Here is a 6,604-nt window from a genome sequence, read left to right on the forward strand (position 1 = left end):
TGTAAGCGAGATACCTCGAGCATGTGTAAGGGGGCCAAGGGGTTCAACCATGGCAAGTAAGGAGGCTATCTCGTGCCTATGTAAGGGGGTCGAGAGGCTTGGATGCTTCAACATCCTGACATGGCTACCACATGGTAGGTTTTATATTGACATGATCTTGGGAGATTTGTACTTATTTCTGCATATTTCCTAGCATAATTGCATATTGCTCTTGCATGTATAGTTTTTTTTTTTTTTTTTGTACCACTCACTTAGATGTAACAATCTAACTCGGGTGTTTCATACCCCTAGAACATTTGACGTTCCAGGTATGTCAGATGTGACAGGTATTCCAAGTTCCAATTTGAGTAAAGGCAAAGAGGTAGCGAGCATTTAGTTTTGGTTTTCTTGATTCGTTCGTAAAAACTTGTAATTCAAATAGTTGTATTGTAAATATGATACTTAATAAGAGGATGTATGGATGTGGGTGTGTCCTACGATTGTACTACAAATAACGAGTAAAGATGCGATGTTTATATTGTTGAGTAGAAGTCCTAGCTATTTAGCTACTCAGGTTTAATCCGTGCTTCCGTTGATAAAGGATTTTCAATAACACCCAAGGTTGTTATTAGCATATAATAAATTTCATATAGTTTAATTATATATATGCAAAGTGGGGTGTTACACCTTTGCCACCATTGACGATCGTCATCGTCGACCACGCTGGTCGTTCACTCCTCTTGCATCACGACCAGCAACCCTACCTTTTACCGTTCGTGTGGCCTTCCTTCCTAGCGTCTTTGGCTGTCGTCGATCAATCTCGGGTCCCCAGTTGTCTAGTCTTCTTCCTCCTCCGCTGGTTGTGCTTTCACGGTCACCTATCAGCACCTTTACCATTGATCTCCAGGCACGACCATTGGCCTTCCACACCACCATCGATTTTCAGGCATCTTCTTCAATCGACGACTTCTTCTTCTTCTGCCCTTACAGCCGCTGTCACTATCATCAAGTTTCTGCCATTAACAAGAAGCTTCAGCCAACCTAGATTTCAACCCAGATCTAGGTCGACCCGACCCACTAAGTCACTACCTACTCCAGATCTGACAAATCTGCCAGCCTAGATCCAGATCTATTTTTTCCCATATTTGGCCTAGATTTGGTATGTTTGATCCATTTTTAATTGGGTTTCTTATTTATCTATTATTTGATATTATTCAAGGTTATTTAATGGCTACATTAAAGTACAATATTCCTTTGTTGGATCGGAATATCATATTTTTGTTATGGCATGTTAAGATGCCCGTAATTTTGGCATGGATGGATTTAGACAATGCATTTTTGGGCTTTGAAAAAATGCTACAATCATGGCGCATTGAGAAAAAATAGCGTAAGTGTAACACTCAGAAAGTTTGGGTTGCCTCAGGAATGGTCAATTTGAGAAAAATACAAGTTTCATGGAAGATTAGTATCTAGAAAGCCTAAAAAATTGATCGAATTGACTACAGGGTATACTCTAGGGCTTAGATACCTACGAAAGAGGGTACGAGGTCGACGAACAACTCGAGGAATAATTTTTAGCATCTAAAGAAATCAGATTAGAGACAGTTTTCGGTACAGCTTCGATTCAGCCTAAAAAACTAAATTCACGTAAGGGACTTCTGAGAATCTAATAGAACCCTCAAAAGTTTCAATTTTTGCATAAGGAATAACCCTTAAGTGGCTTCGGGATGAAACAAGGTGGTTTCGTAATCAAAGCATAATTTTGGGCCAAAAGTGTAATTTCTTAAAATTACCTAAGGAAGGTCTAAATGACATTATTTCTGAATCTTTTGGGGTCAAATGAGAAGTTTAGAATGTGAGGGTCTTAATAGAAATTTTGGAAAGCCCAGGGGCTTTGTGGAAAAGGTTGAAATGGAATTTTGAAACTTGAGAGGGGTAAATGTGGAATTTTTCAAAACTTGACAGCTATGGCCAACCAAGCTATCGACCATCTCCCATCATCGATTTCAGCCAAGATTAGTCTAGGGATTGGGATGAGGGGCCTCAGGGCTGGGCCTTGGCCATAATGGCTGGTCCTTAGCCAAGAATCAGCCACGTTGATGGCTGATTGGTTGGGGTTTTTTGACCATTTCTTGGCCAAAAAATTGAGGATATTGGAGGCCGATTTTAAGGGCTTAAAATAGGGGAATAGGTCAATCTAGGGCAAGCAAAAGTAGTATAGGCCTTAGACTAGGCATGATTGGTCGTTTTAAGGTTTGATTTCGACTATAAATAGATGAGGGTTTGGCCGAGGGTTTTTAGAAGTTGGGACTCAAAATTCTCTCATTTTGGGTTGAATCGAGGGCTGAGGATAAGGAGCTTTTGTTCTTGAGTTGGTGAGGATCATTTCTAGAAAATTTGAAGAGTTTTCGTGTAGTTTTGGTGAGGTTTTGAGGCTTTGTCAGAAAATGAGGTGGTAGCCTTGGCCAAAAGTTTAAATGGCCGATTGGGCCATCTCCGGTGCTTGTTTCGAGAATCAAGGCATACCATTGTGATCAACTAAGGGTGTAGATCAAGTCTAAAGCAAAAACCAACATCGCTGGTGTACCAAAGCTAGAGAAGACGACCGACGCATGAGATGCACGTGTAAGACGAGTGAAGGCGCGTGGCCAATAGGTAATTTTGATTTTTTTTAAAAAAAATCCTTAGAAAATTATTTTATGAATTATTGTGGAAAAAGATTTGAGAAAATATTTAAGGAGGTATTTATTTTGGAATATTAAAGAGAAAAATAGGAAGAAAATAAAGAAAAATATGAAGAAATTATGAAAAATGGGTGTTGATGTTTATTTGAATAAATATGATGGATAGGATGCTTTGGGGTTCAAGGTTGAGTGATTATGCAATTTTTTAGATCAACACAAAAATCGAGGCGATGCACGCTTTTTGAGAAAAAATTGTATTTGTTCGAGGTGAGTGGTTTTTACCCCCAAAGGATTATACGTGATGACATTTCCTTTACCATGCATGCTATTCCTGAGAATTTCTAAGTATTATGTAATTTGTGAGCATGTTGTCATATCTGTACATATAATGTTGCATCGATAGATGTGATTTCTTCACATGGCATGATATTATTGGCATATTGATATTTGTGCATGGGATGGGATGTCACCCTGATAATGTAACCGTAATTCCCCAAGGGCATTGCCGGAACAACGTATAGGAGTAATCTGTTTCCTTATGTGCAAGACATGAGTACTGCCCAGGGTTCTGTGTTGTGCTATTTGCCAAGGAAGTTACACCAGGGTATCGATTTATGTAAGTCCATGCATAATACATTCATGTTATTTTAACCTTCTCTTAGAAGATTCATCTTCTAATGTTGGACATTTGTCCCTAGAATATTCCACGTTTCAGGCGAGACGAGCGGCCGAAAAGGCAAAGGAGTGATAGAGGCATAAGCATGATGGATGTTGTGATGGGTCCTAAGCCAAGGCTAGGACAAGTTATCCAGTTAGATTGACTTGCTTTATCTTCGATATTTGTAATGTTATGATGAGCAAAAGATATGTATGAACTCGTTTATGTTATGATTTTTGAGGTTTCTTAAGGTTTCGATTCTTGCTTCTGCTTATGTTTAAGTATACCATTCCTCAGTAATGTTTGGGAAGGTTAATCTTATTTAGGTATGTTGAGGATTTTAGTGTGATTTGTGTATGTATAAAAATCAAAATCCTAACATAAATTTTAGAGCCCTAGAGAGGCAAGGTGTTACAGTAAGCATCGTAAGGCCTTATCTCAAATGCATCTACATTTATCGAATCAAATTTTGCAGGAAATTTTGAAAGAAAAAACTGTTACTGCTCTATAGTTGAAACTTGAATATCTGTGTATGACAAAGAGTTTAACTAGTAAGTTGCATCTAAAAGCAAAGGTTGTATTCTCATCGAATGGCTGAAGGTACATCTATTGAAAGCCATTTAACCGCTTAGAAATTGTTTTTGATTTGGAAAGCATGGAGGTTAGGTATGATGATGAAGATTTGGGTATAATTTTGTTATGTTCTCTACCAGTCTCGTATTTAACTTTTAAAGACACCATACTCTATAGTTGTGATACTCTCACCCTAGATGAAGTTTATGATACTTTGTTCTTGAAAGAGAAAATTGATAAGCAGTCATTGGGGACTTCTGAAAATCAAGGGAAGGGTTTGTTGATTTGAGGGAGAACACAAGATAGAAATTCTAGTGGTAAAGAGAAAAGTATATCCAAGTCCGTGAACAAAGAAAAAACTTGTAATTACTGTAAGAAGAAATGATGCATAAAGAATGAGAGTTAAAAGCTACAGAACAAACTTAAGAGATAAGAATCTAACCAAAAAGGAAAACAACTAGAAACTTTCGGTGAAATCAATGTTGTTGAAAATAACAGTAATGATGGGGAACTTATGGTGGTTACTAACGAGGTTACTAAACCTAGCGAAGATTGGATCCTTGACACAACATGCACGTTTCATAATCTCCTAATAGGGATTGGTTTTTGACATATAAAACTTTGACTTCTGGTGATGTGTTGATGGGTAATAATTCTTCTTACAAAATTGTTAGCATTGGAATAGTTAAAATTAATGAGATCTAACACATAGTTACTAAGTTTGTGAGTTTGTCAATCCATGGCTCTCACTCAGTTGGGATGTTAGTTGATGAAAGGATTATAGCACACGGTAATTGTCAACTGTAATATGTTCACTTGAAGTGAGACTTCATTGCCTCCTATACTATCCTGAACTGCTGCTAGGCACTATTTAAAAATTCTCGTAACGTCGTTGGGATTTGGGGAAGGTCTCGTAAATGATTTCAATGTTATTTGATTGCTAGCAGGTAGTGAACCTTGAAAGTCACACACTATATAGTGTTACGTTTGGTATCGTCATCGTGTGCCTGAAATGTCTCTAGAATTTTTTGGTTAAAAGTTGACCCTTGGCCCCCTACTAATAATGCATAGTGTATAGTTAAAATACAAAGTACATAGAGTATAGTGCATAGTAAAATTACATAGTAAATTGCATGATTGCACAACATTATTAAAAGGGGGTGGTAGATGTGAGAGAGATTTCAATTTGGGGAAGGGGATAAGAAATAAAAGAGGAAGCAGATCTGCTTCCCACATTTGTAATTCTTTTCTTCTTCTTTCCTTTTCCTTTACTTTCCTTGAAAATCTTCTGCTACCATAGAAATTATACGTGTGAAGGTTACACGTATAAATTTGAGACGTGGGCACTGGTGATATGTAAAACCTTTGTGTCTAGCATGGAAAGAGGTGATTGAAATAGTACCATTCGGCATACTAGGTGTGGACGGACTAGGACCACCACATCTTGAGATGGATTCAATCTTAGTACAGAAACCGTTTCTGTACTCCATCCTTCAATCGGACAGTAGGTATGCATTTATTTATGTATTCATTTGATAAATGTGAGTGTTGCTTAAATACCTAAGATAGTGTATGGCATGTATGTTATATTTCACTACGTGTATCGGATACACGGTAAAAATTTTATTTTTGTTCATACCGTTGTACACGTTATTCTCTTCAATACAAACTTCTCGCCCCACCCTCCCATCCCTCTTAAATTTATCTACTGGACGACTTGAAAGATCTTGCCCTGGCAAAAAATTGTTGACAGTTTTCTCCTTTTTTTCCCCTTAAACGGTCGGCAGACTATATGGAACGGGCAATCATCAAAAGCCAATTTCTCCTCAAACTGACTCAAATGGTCGACAACCTTAACACCATTTGTCAACCGCCATCGCCTATTACATTAAACGGTCGACAGCTTTGCCCCATTTGTCGACCGCTAGCAGCTTCTTCCTCTTACGATGTTGTCTTCTACCTCATTGCACCAACTAGCAAACCCATATATGATACCTCTATATACATTTACAAACATACATCCTTGCCTTACGACCAGCGACCCCACATCCACTTACTCCATTTGACTTTTCCAATATTCAACATCTTTGCTTCCTCCTTTGACTTTGATTACTCAACACCAAATTCAACTTCTTTTACTTTTGACTATTCAAACATCTCATGTGACCTTCCACTTAGCCCACAAATAACTAGTAAGCCACAATTAAATCAACATAGAATTAATCAACTTATTCCTTCCCATTTGTTCTTTTCCCAAAACGTCAAGTTGTTACACTAAGTCTCGCCTGCAAGCTATCTAAGTGTATCACTATTGATCCTTCCTTAACGATAGTAGTTAACTCCTCTTTGGTAGGACCTCTCGAGTTCCATGAGTTAGGGATACAAAAAGATTGTGCAAAATCTTTAGCAGTTCTGCTTCTTAAGATTGAGGGCCTCATCTGTGGGGATATGATAATATCAGTAGGAGGCTGCTCAAAAGCCATTTTACCTTGAAGGAGTTAAGTTTTTGGTGAGCAAAATCTTTTGAAGAATAAAAATATCCAAGGCCGAAAGCAATAAGAGTCTTTGGGATGATCGAGAGTCTTCAGGGAAAAAATGTGGCCCATTAGGGACCACTTCCTATTTATAGCCCAAGTTTTCAGTAGGCCAAGCGTCGCGAGTCCTTAGAGACTCTCCCCCGATGAGTCATCGAGCACCCACCTTTTGTACT

This window comes from Diospyros lotus, chromosome 13, assembly GCF_014633365.1.
Source record: "Diospyros lotus cultivar Yz01 chromosome 13, ASM1463336v1, whole genome shotgun sequence".
Lineage (NCBI taxonomy): Eukaryota > Viridiplantae > Streptophyta > Magnoliopsida > Ericales > Ebenaceae > Diospyros > Diospyros lotus.